Raw genomic sequence first — 12,415 nt, 5'->3', positions numbered from 1 at the left:
CTGCCTCCACTTCCATTGTGTTCTTTGCTTTCATTACCCCTTGTAATTGCCTAATAAATAGCCTCTGATTTGATTTTCTAGTCAACTGGCAAGTCTGCTACAGCTGCTGTTTTTAGCTTGTCTACGCCACAAGGTATAAAGAAAGGCATCCCTTTCCTATCTTCCATGGGTTGGGCCATGTAAAAACCCAGTGTTCCAGTTTTGGTTTCATCAGCAGAATTGGAGCTGATTCTGATCCTTCTAGAGCCTTTGCTGAGCATGAGACTGCAAAAAGTGTCCCCTTTTCTATCAGCCAGGCTGTCAATATCATTGAGATGCATTATCACCCTTTACCTTGGGCCTTGCTTCGTGTAGAAAGGAAAGCAACATAATTAAGAATGCCTTCTTAAACAGGGAAAATTATATGTTGAGTAGGACTCTTGAGGTGAAGAGACAAGGAAGGTGATGAGAGAGCATTGAGTGGTCTTAAGCTGTATCAGTGCTGTAGCTGTATGAATGAGCCATCCACAGATACAGGTTGCTCCTTAAAATGAAACTCTGGGGCACAAAGCCAGCAACCAGTCATTGCTCTTCACTCAGGGGAGACGCTGATGCTGTGATCGTGACATCTATCTACAGAGCAGACTGGGAGGCTCAGCTGTGCAGGCCATGTGCAAGGTACTTTAGGCATACAGTGGTACCTTGGGTTACATACGCTTCAGGATACATACGCTTCAGGTTACAGATTCCACTAACCCAGAAATAGTACCTCAGGTTAAGAACTTTGCTTCAGGATGCGAATAGAAATTGTGCTCCAGCGGCGTGGCGGCAGCAGGAGGCCCCATTAGCTAAAGTGGTGCTTCAGGTTAAGAACAGTTTCAGGTTAAGAACAGACCTTCGGAACGAATTAAGTATGTAACCAGAGGTACCACTGTACTATCGATCACACTCAGTCATGGGTAGGCAAACTAAGGCCTAGGGGCTGGATCCAGCCCAATCACCTTCTAAATCTGGCCCGCGGACAGTCCGGAAATCAGCGTGTTTTTACATGAGTAGAATGTGTCTTTTTATTTAAAATGCATCTCTGGGTTATTTGTGGGCCTGCCTGGTGTTTTTACATGAATAGAATGTGTGCTTTTATTTAAAATGCATTTCTGGGTTATTTGTGGGGCATAGGAATTCATTCACCCCCCCCCAATATAGTCCTCCCCCCCCAAGGTCTGAGGGGCTGAAAAAGTTTGCTGACCCCTGCTCAGTGATCATGGGATGCAGTACAATAATTTGTCTGGTGCAAATGATGCCAAGAGATTTAGGTCAGCTATGGATCACAGTGCAACCTGTAAGCCAGTCTTTCTCAACCTGTGGGTTCTCAGATGTTGTTGAACTACAACTCCCATCACCCCTAGCAAGCAAGGCCAGAGCTCAGCGATGATGGGAGTTGTAGTCCAACAACATCTGGGGACCCACAGGTTGAGAACTGCTGCGTAAGCAATCGTAAGTGCATATCCATGTATTTACTGCTCTAGGAGATGCAGCCTCACTTTGCACACTCGACTGCTGACAGGGTTTATGTCTGCTGTGGTTTCTTATCTGGAAAGAATCCTCCTCTCTAATGGCCCGGAGTTAAATGAGCCATGGAATGCATGTGATGCAGGTGGGAAGCAAAGATAGGGAGTTGATTAGGATATTACCTGTCTACCAGCAGGGCACCGAGAGAATCTGCCAGGAACAGCTCTGCTGTGAAGTGGGCTAGAGGGCACAGCTTCAGGCGGCAGACTGCAGGAAGCAGCAGGTGTGTCATTTTAAATTTATGTAATTGTTCTTGAAAATGCTTTTAGTGCATGTAAGTGTACGCATGCATGGGGAGGTCTCAATCTCCAGCTACTGCGCAGGCTCAAGCAATTTGACCTGCCAGCCTGCCAGTCGCCTTCCACTTTGTATTTGCCACCTTTGTCTCAGCTGCCCTTGTTACGGGTAAGACTGGTAGAGGCCCAGAACAGAGGCTGACTTGGGGGACTGTTGATCAGAGGAGCAGTGGCGTAGTGTGGGTTGTCAGCACCCGGGGCAAGGCAAGTAATTTGCGCCCCCTAACCCGTGGATTTGCGCCCCCTAACCCCAACCCCCAGATGTTGTGCCCGGTGCAGCCGGCCCCCCCTGCACCCCCCACGCTACGCCACTGCAGAGGAGGGACCTGCTGCATAATCTGTTGCAATAGCATTAAGAGTAGAGTCTTCAGGCTCCTCCAGACCATCCTTCACCGCTGATCCTGGCTCACCAGCACCCACTTGAATTTCTTCTTATGCTAAGGAAGCCTGGTGGCTTACTGAGTAGGACTGAGCCCACCAGCAGGCTCAGCAACTGCCAGCCACCTTCCCCACTCACACCTCTGCCAACCTTGTTGAGTATGTAGGGAATGGTGGCAATGGAAACAGCACTGTACAATGCAAGAGTAAAAAAACCCCAGAAGAACCTGTAGCATCAGGCCAAAGGCCTATCTAGACCAGCATTCTGTTCTCTCAGTGGTCACCCTGATGCCTAGGAAATCTTACAGAGATTAATCATTCAGCTGAGCGTATGCATAGGGCTCTCTAATATATATATATATTAAGTGCCCAATTGTGCAGAGGATACTTTTGCTCTGACTTTGATTCCACCTCCCCCAAAACAACAAGAACCATGCGTTGTGGTAGTGTTTCATTGTTTCTGCTACGGGCTGATAAACTCTAGATCTCTTTTATTTATTTTTGTTCCCGGGAATGAATGGAAACGTAATGAACGGCATGTGCAAGAATAACTCAAGCAGTCATAAAATGGCAAAGAGAAGGAAATGGTAAATCAGACATCCACTTGTCGCAGCCTGGCATTCTTTGAATCACTCTCCTTGGGCAGATTATCAATTTCATTTGCCTTTTCCGTCTTAAAACTTTTATTTGGCCTGTCTCATGTGGAAAGATAGAGTGCATGAGCCATATGTTTTGGGGATTTTGCTATTTATTTTCACTGCCATCTCTCTCCTCCTCTCTCTCCCTCCATTCTCTGGAATGACAGGCTGCTCACATTTTACCATAAAGCTCCCTAGTACCAATTCACCTTTTCAGTGCTAAAAATAAATGTCGCTCCCTTGGCTTAGACAATGAAAATGGCTTCCCCGGCACTGTTTCCAATTACTTTGACACATTCAGATTTGTATTTAGTTACCGTGAACAACAATTAGCATACCTGAAGAGGACTTTTTGTTTTTAACTGCAGCAGGAGAGATGCTTGGAGTTTTGAAATGTTTGCTGCTTCCCTATACCTAGGCGGCACTGATCTGCTTATATCAAGCAGCTGTTTCACGAGACCTTTGAGAACTGGAAACCATTTTTGGTGCTTTATAAAATACCCCCATTTTTATTGCTCTATTGGTTTACTGTCTTCTTGTTTGCACCTTATTTGGGTTTCCTTGCTGTCTATTTTCCTGGAAGACATTTGTTGGCAGAGAAACTGTTCCATCTGAATCAGTTGAGGTGCTAGAGCAGTGCTTGGAGGCAGTGCTGGGCAGTGGGGCAACAAACTGAAGTTGAATCCTGAAAAGACAGAGGTGTTACATGTTCCAAGTTCTCACGTCTGGGAGGTAGGGAGATGGCTTGTCCTGGGTGAGTGAAATATACTAGGAGTCGAGAGTGAATTTCATGCTCTTTATTCAGCTCACAGTGGGGAGGAGGAATGGAAGTTCCCCTAGAATGTCTGTTTTATATACATTATTTACACAATGGGTCCCACGTGATTGGCTAATTCTGGGATTCTCCTATAGGCCAATCAGATTGTGGATTCACTTCCATCTGGAGCTGGATTGGGTGGCTCCTGTGGACCAATCACACTGCTGCATTCTGGGCCCTATTGTTCTAGGACCAATCAGACTGCTGCATTCTGAATCCTATTCAACTCAGTACATAACAGTGAGACTTCACCCGGCTGGAAAGAGCAAGTCTGCAGCTTAATGGTGCTTCTGGGTTCAGCACTCTCACTGGAGAACCAGGTGATTTTGGTAGTGAGGAGTGCCGTTTTCCAGCTCTGGCTGCTTTGCCAGCTCTGGCCCCTTTTTGAAAAGAAATTATTTGGCTACTGTACTCCATGCTCTGGTAACTTCCAGACTGGATTGTTGCAATGCACTCTACATGGGGATGCCCTTGAAGATGGCTTAAAACCTTCCGACGGTTCAAAACACAGCAGCCAGATTCCTGCTGGGGGTTTCCATTAAGATCTTGCATAAGGTCTGCTTTAAAACAGCTGCTCCAGTTGCCAATTTGTTTCAGGGTGCTCATATGAGTGTTTAAAGCCCTAAATGACTTGGGCCCCAAATACCTGAAAGACCATCTTCTTATCTACAGCCTCTGTTGGGTGTTAAAATTGACAGAGAGGGCCCTCTTTCTTGTCTCACCACCTTCAGAGGTTTTGTGTGTGGCAACCTGGGAGATGTCCTTCTCTGGGGAACTCCCCCCTCCCACAGAGGTGTTTCTGGCACCTTCGCTATGCAACTTTTGATGAATGCTAAAGATTTTCCTTGACAATATAGGAATTTCAAAGGCGGAATTGATGTCTGGGGGGGATTTATGAAAGGTGGCACTTGTCCTGGATCTTAGGCAAGTCAATAAAAAAATCTTGGTTTTTGGGCATTTTCCTAAAAAAACCCTCAACAATTTTGGTGTTTTCCTGGTTTTTACTTTTTGAAATATGGCAACCGTATCTTTAGCCTGGCATTTGACTCCTGAGATGTATATTCTTAAGGCCCACCTGATTTCTGTGATTGTAAGTTGTTTTGAACTGTTTTAAAAATTGTGTTTTAATTGTAACACACCCAGGAACTTGGAGCAGCAACAATTTGCACTTACTGAAACCCAGCTATCTTTTGCAATTCACACTTCTTCAACTTCTGCAATGAAGTTGTCCAGCTGAAAAATGTTTCCAGAAATGGGTATGTTGGGGGAAAGTCTGCACAAATGAAAATAAGATAAAATGCATTATATTGCTTTTCATAAATACCTATATTTGGGGAGATTGCTTTAAAATGTGCATACTGGAGAAACGTGCACTAAAATGCTGTTGAATTTTTGTGAGGTATATATATATATATATATATATATATATATATATATATGCAGGTTTTGGTGTCTTCGGGTGTCTTCCCGTGTAAGAGTCGGGGTGTCTGGGCGACGTTTCGACGAGGTCTCACTCGTCATCTTCAGGCTGGTGCTTTCGGCTTCTTGTTACTGGAACAGAGCAGAGTCTGGTATTTGAGTTCCTATAAATACTGTTGAGGGGTGTGGTGTATAGCCTCCAACGTTCTGGGCAGAGAGGAAGTTCCTAGATTAGTGTGCCTTTTCTTCTTTTGTTCCTTAATTACTTGAGGGATATCTTGGGTGATTTCATGAGTGATATTCTGAATATCACTGGGTGGGTCATTAAGTGTAGATTAGTTGCTAAAGCTTTCGTGTCTTGACCTCTTGAGCTTGTGAAGAGTTTTTCTGAGAAGATGGCTGTGCTGCATTTAGTTGTGCTCTGGCTTGGCTTCGTGTATAGGGGCGAGCTATGGTTTTGTGTCTTGTGCCAGCCAGATCTGTGTAGGGATTGCAGGGGGGTGCAGCATCCGGAGGTGCCACTATAGTTTGGCTACTGGATGGAGTCTGTAATATGTCTGTGGAGAGGGTCTGGGTTTGGGTCTGGTGTGGTTGATTGGTGACGGCGTTCTGTGTGCCTCTGGTTCTGGTGTCGGTTTTTGTGGGGAGGGCTAATTTCCAGATGTCTGGCAGGCGGGACGTGTCGTCACGCTTGTTCATGTTGTGAGGGTGTTTCTCTATCTCGATGGCTTCCATGATTATTCTCTTGTGGTGATGTTCCATGTTAAAGAGCAATTTGGAATCTGCAAAATTAATTTCATGTCCTGTTTCTTTCATGTGTTGGAAAAGAGAGGAAGTTTTTTCTTCTTTTTTGACGGCATTCTTGTGTTCTGCGATACGTGCATTTATTCGTCTGTTTGTTTGTCCAATGTACGTGGCTGGGCAGACTTTGCAGGGTATTTCATAGACCCCTTGGTTTTCCAGCTGGATTTTGTCTTTTGGGTTTCTGAGGATATTGGCTATTTTTTGGTTGGTGCAGAAGGCTGTTTTGATATTGTGTTTATGGAGGATTTTGCTGATTTTGTCTGTAGTGCCCTTGATATAAGGAAGGAGGGCCATGCCATTGTTTTCTTCTGTGTCTTGGTTTTTGGGGGGTGTTTCTTTTTGGATTAGCTTCGTAACCCTGTTTTTCTGGTATCCATTGGCGATTAACACATTTGAGAGATTCTGTAACTCAGTTGTCAAGTGGTCTTTGTCAGCCAGGCGTTTGGTTCTGGAGATGAGAGTCTTGGCTACGGAGTTTATTTGTGCAGGGTGGTGGTGTGATTGTGCATGTAAGTAGCGGTTGGTGTGTGTTTTTTTCCGGTAGATAGTGTGTCCTAGGGAGCCATCAGGTTTTTTGTAGATTAGGACGTCAAGAAAGGGGAGTTGGTTGTTGTCTTCTATTTCCATAGTGAATTGTATTTTGGGGTGTAGGCTGTTGAGATGTGTGAGGAAGCTATCTAGTTTTTCTTTCCCGTGTGGCCAAATTACAAAGGTGCTTGTAATTTGGCCACACGGGAAAGAAAAACTAGATAGCTTCCTCACACATCTCAACAGCCTACACCCCAAAATACAATTCACTATGGAAATAGAAGACAACAACCAACTCCCCTTTCTTGACGTCCTAATCTACAAAAAACCTGATGGCTCCCTAGGACACACTATCTACCGGAAAAAAACACACACCAACCGCTACTTACATGCACAATCACACCACCACCCTGCACAAATAAACTCCGTAGCCAAGACTCTCATCTCCAGAACCAAACGCCTGGCTGACAAAGACCACTTGACAACTGAGTTACAGAATCTCTCAAATGTGTTAATCGCCAATGGATACCAGAAAAACAGGGTTACGAAGCTAATCCAAAAAGAAACACCCCCCAAAAACCAAGACACAGAAGAAAACAATGGCATGGCCCTCCTTCCTTATATCAAGGGCACTACAGACAAAATCAGCAAAATCCTCCATAAACACAATATCAAAACAGCCTTCTGCACCAACCAAAAAATAGCCAATATCCTCAGAAACCCAAAAGACAAAATCCAGCTGGAAAACCAAGGGGTCTATGAAATACCCTGCAAAGTCTGCCCAGCCACGTACATTGGACAAACAAACAGACGAATAAATGCACGTATCGCAGAACACAAGAATGCCGTCAAAAAAGAAGAAAAAACTTCCTCTCTTTTCCAACACATGAAAGAAACAGGACATGAAATTAATTTTGCAGATTCCAAATTGCTCTTTAACATGGAACATCACCACAAGAGAATAATCATGGAAGCCATCGAGATAGAGAAACACCCTCACAACATGAACAAGCGTGACGACACGTCCCGCCTGCCAGACATCTGGAAATTAGCCCTCCCCACAAAAACCGACACCAGAACCAGAGGCACACAGAACGCCGTCACCAATCAACCACACCAGACCCAAACCCAGACCCTCTCCACAGACATATTACAGACTCCATCCAGTAGCCAAACTATAGTGGCACCTCCGGATGCTGCACCCCCCTGCAATCCCTACACAGATCTGGCTGGCACAAGACACAAAACCATAGCTCGCCCCTATACACGAAGCCAAGCCAGAGCACAACTAAATGCAGCACAGCCATCTTCTCAGAAAAACTCTTCACAAGCTCAAGAGGTCAAGACACGAAAGCTTTAGCAACTAATCTACACTTAATGACCCACCCAGTGATATTCAGAATATCACTCATGAAATCACCCAAGATATCCCTCAAGTAATTAAGGAACAAAAGAAGAAAAGGCACACTAATCTAGGAACTTCCTCTCTGCCCAGAACGTTGGAGGCTATACACCACACCCCTCAACAGTATTTATAGGAACTCAAATACCAGACTCTGCTCTGTTCCAGTAACAAGAAGCCGAAAGCACCAGCCTGAAGATGACGAGTGAGACCTCGTCGAAACGTCGCCCAGACACCCCGACTCTTACACGGGAAGACACCCGAAGACACCAAAACCTGCATTCCTGTACCCGTGAAAATCTACGAAAGCATATATATATATATATATATATGCAGGTTTTGGTGTCTTCGGGTGTCTTCCCGTGTAAGAGTCGGGGTGTCTGTGCGACGTTTCGACGAGGTCTCACTCGTCATCTTCAGGCTGGTGCTTTCGGCTTCTTGTTACTGGAACAGAGCAGAGTCTGGTGTTTGAGTTCCTATAAATAGGAACTCAAACACCAGACTCTGCTCTGTTCCAGTAACAAGAAGCCGAAAGCACCAGCCTGAAGATGACGAGTGAGACCTCGTCGAAACGTCGCACAGACACCCCGACTCTTACACGGGAAGACACCCGAAGACACCAAAACCTGCATTCCTATACCCGTGAAAATCTACGAAAGCATATATATATATATATATATATATATATATATATATATGCTTTCGTAGATTTTCACGGGTACAGGAATGCAGGTTTTGGTGTCTTCGGGTGTCTTCCCGTGTAAGAGTCGGGGTGTCTGTGCGACGTTTCGACGAGGTCTCACTCGTCATCTTCAGGCTGGTGCTTTCGGCTTCTTGTGGAGAAGACTGAAAAAAGAGAAATAGATAAACCAAAATTGACCAATTCACCCACCCCATACCATGGGAAAGTGCGTTGGACATCTTTTTTGCCCGCCTAACAAAAAAGAATAATGACCTGAATTTGCACACTGATCTCACTAGAAGCAATGAAAATTACAGTGGTCATTTGCCCAGAACCCAAACTACTACTGCAGAGAGACTGAAAACCCAAAGAAGCTATTGCTATTCTGCTACCCTGTTGCACAAAGTCCAGCTCTGAGTACTGGATTAGGTGCAGGCAGATTTCCAGACACAAAGCCATCATTGCAGAGGGTCTAACAGGGGGATTAATTATCTTGTCAAAGCCAAACGAGACATTGAAGAAAGAAATTTTCCTTAGCTGGTTTGATATACCAGCACAATTCTGGACTTTATGCATGCTAATGAAACATAATCTTCAATATTCTATCAGGATGATTGTTTATGAGGTGCTTCTCATAGAAACCTTTCTCCAAGTGTTGTTGTTGTTTAGTCGTTTAGTCGTGTCCGACTCTTCGTGACCCCATAGACGAGAGCACGCCAGGCACTTCTGTCTTCCACTGTCTCCCGCAGTTTGTTCAGACTCATGTTTGTAGCTTTGAGAACACTGTCCAACCATCTCGTCCTCTGTCGTCCCCTTCTCCTTGTGCCCTCAATCTTTCCCAACATCAGGGTCTTTTCCGGGGAGTCTTCTCTTCTCATGAGGTGGCCAAAGTATTGGAGCCTCAGCTTCACGATCTGTCCTTCCAATGAGCACTCAGGGCTGATTTCCTTAAGAATGGAGAGGTTTGATCTTCTTGCAGTCCATGGGACTCTCAATAGTCTCCTCCAGCATCATAATTCAAAAGCATCAATTCTTTGGCGATCAGCCTTCTTTATGGTCCAGCTCTCACTTCCATACATCACTTCTGGGAAAACCATGGCTTTAACTATACGGACCTTTGTTGGCAAGGTGATGTCTCTGCTTTTTAAGACGTTGTCTAGGTTTGCCATCGCCTTTCTCCCAAGAAGCAGGCGTCTTTTAATTTCGTGACTGCTGTCACCATCTGCAGTGATCATGGAGGCCAAGAAAGTAAAATCTCTCACTGCCTCAATTTCTTCCCCTTCTATTTGCCAGGAGGTGATGGGCCCAGTGGCCATGATCTTCGTTTTTTTGATGTTGAGCTTCAGACCATATTTTGCACTCTCCTCTTTCACCCTCATTAAAAGGTTCTTTAATTCCTCCTCACTTTCTGCCGTCGAGGTTGTGTCATCTGCATATCTGAGGTTGTTGATATTTCTTCTGGCAATCTTAATTCCGTCTTGGGATTCATCCAGCCCAGCCTTTCGCATGATGAATTCTGCATATAAGTTAAATAAGCAGGGAGACAATATGCAGCCTTGTCGTACTCCTTTCCCAATTTTGAACCAATCAGTTGTTCCATATCCAGTTCTAACTGTAGCTTCTTGTCCCACATAGAGATTTCTCAGGAGACAGATGAGGTGATCAGGCACTCCCATATCTTTAAGAACTTGCCATAGTTTGCTGTGGTCGACACAGTCAAAGGCTTTTGCATAGTCAATGAAGCAGAAGTAGATGTCTTTCTGGAACTCTCTAGCTTTCTCCATAATCCAGCACATGTTTGCAATTTGGTCTCTGGTTCCTCTGCCTCTTCTAAATCCAGCTTGCACTTCTGGGAGTTCTCGGTCCACATACTGCTTGAGCCTTCCTTGTAGAATTTTAAGCATAACCTTGCTAGCGTGTGAAATGAGTGCAATTGTGCGGTAGTTGGAGCATTCTTTGGTACTGCCCTTCTTTGGGATTGGGATGTAGACTGATCTTCTCCAATCCTCTGGCCACTGCTGAGTTTTCCAAACTTGCTGGCATATTGAGTGTAGCACCTTAACAGCATCATCTTTTAAAATTTTAAGTAGTTCAGCTGGAATACCATCACTTCCACTGGCCTTGTTATTTGCAGTGCTTTCTAAGGCCCATTTGACTTCACTCTCCAGGATGTCTGGCTCAAGGTCAGCAACCACACTACCTGGGGTGTACGAGACATCCATATCTTTCTGGTATAATTCCTCTGTGTATTCTTGCCACCTCTTCTTGATGTCTTCTGTTTCTGTTAGGTCCCTACCACTTTTGTCCTTTATTATGGTAATCTTTGTACGAAATGTCCCTTTCATATCTCCAGTTTTCTTGAACAGATCTCTGGTTCTTCCCATTCTGTTGTTTTCCTCTATTTCTTTGCATTGCTCGTTTAAGAAGGCCTTCTTGTCTCTCCTTGCTATTTTTTGGAAATCTGCATTCAATTTCCTGTATCTTTCACTATCTCCCTCGCATTTTGTTTGTCTTCTCTCCTCTGCTATTTGTAAGGCCTCGTTGGACAGCCACTTAGCTTTCTTGCATTTCCTTTTAATTGGGATGGTTTTCGTTGCTGCCTCCTGTATAATGCTTCGAGTCTCCATCCATAGTTCTTCATAATAATAATAATAATAATAAATTTTATTTATATCCCGCCCTCCCCAGCCGAAGCCGGGCTCAGGGCGGCTAACAACAATAAAACAGTACAAAAGTACAACATAAACAACATTCTAAAATCATTCACTTTGTCCACCAAATCTAAATCCTTAAACCTGTTCCTCACTTCCACTGTGTATTCATAAGAGATTTGACTTAGATTGTATCTTACCGGCCCAGTGGTTTTTCCTATTTTCTTCTCCAAGTACCGGTAATCTAAAATGCCCGTATTATACCAAACCAGATATCAACTATGGGAAATATGTTCATTTATGAATTTCACATCATTTACTACCAACTCCATGTTTTCTGTTTTACAATTCAATGCTTTCTTTCATCACTTGTAAAAAACGAATAACAAAGCCTCTTAAAGAAATTGAGAGGTGCTAATTAAAGTATCAAACGCCTTTTGTTTGCATGGAGTCATATTCTGATAAATGATTCACAAGGGGGGGCGGGCGGGGAGAGACTTGACAACAAGTTTCAAATAATGGCATGCAATTAATGACATGATTCGCTCAGAGGGACCAAGCTTTTTCATTATTCCTGCTGATACTTTCCATTGTTTAAGGAACACAGTGTATAGTGTGCAGAAATTGGTGAGGATATTGCATCACCAAAAGTTGTGTTTGTGTTTAAATTGTTTCCTAAAGGTGATAATGTGCCATCTTAATCTGCACTTAAATTTCTACCCAGTGGCTATTGTTTCACAAACTTTGAAATTTATTATAACAAACACAAAAGTTTGAGTTCTTCATTTGTTCATACCTTATTTTAAAAGACCTGGTTTTAGCATTGCCACCTCTTTGCTTTACCTCTCTGGAATGCACAGCTAATGGCTGCTTCTGTATCTATCAGTCACCTGGATATGGACCAAATCAGTGTTCCACCGAGCTGAGTATCCTGCTGAACCTTGGGCCATACTGAGTTGCAGAGTAGTCAAGAAGCCAACCCCTGCCAACAGGACCACTGCTTGGAGACACTGAACGTTTAAAACCCACTTCTGACACATGTGTTGCTTCCATGCTCATCTGGTAGTGCAGCATCCATTCCACTTTTCTCTCCCCAATTCCCCTTTGGACGAGAACTTAAGAGGGAATCATGAGATTTTCTGGCTTTTCGCAGGTGTTGCACTATAATCAATCTGACCCAAGGCTCTTTTGTCATTGGGCAGGGGTACTGAGCATGGTTGGAGAAGTGCAGGCTTTAAGCAGCATTTCTGGC

This window comes from Podarcis vaucheri (genome assembly GCF_965113315.1).
Source record: "Podarcis vaucheri genome assembly, chromosome: 2".
Lineage (NCBI taxonomy): Eukaryota > Metazoa > Chordata > Lepidosauria > Squamata > Lacertidae > Podarcis > Podarcis vaucheri.
This window is presented reverse-complemented; position numbering follows the sequence as displayed.